The sequence below is a fragment of the Alligator sinensis genome, unplaced genomic scaffold, assembly GCF_000455745.1.
Source record: "Alligator sinensis unplaced genomic scaffold, ASM45574v1 scaffold957_1, whole genome shotgun sequence".
Classification (NCBI taxonomy): domain Eukaryota; kingdom Metazoa; phylum Chordata; order Crocodylia; family Alligatoridae; genus Alligator; species Alligator sinensis.
The window spans coordinates 709,113-709,338 of NW_005842039.1; positions in this window are offsets into that span (position 1 = coordinate 709,113).

Genomic DNA, 226 nt, shown 5'->3' on the forward strand with positions numbered 1-226 from the left:
CCGGCGCCAGCAGCTCTAGGAGCTGATCCCCCGCCGGGAAAACGTTCTGGAACAGGCCCCGCTCGCCCTGCTCCGCCAGCAGCCCCCGCGCCGCCCCGCTGCGCAGCATGCGCGCCCCCATCTTGGCCGCGCGGGGCACGCTGGGAGGATGCAGCGTCCGCCCCCCAGCTCCGCCCAGCGCCTGCGCAGGTAGCGGAGCGGGACCGAGGAGTTTGCGGCTGGGGGG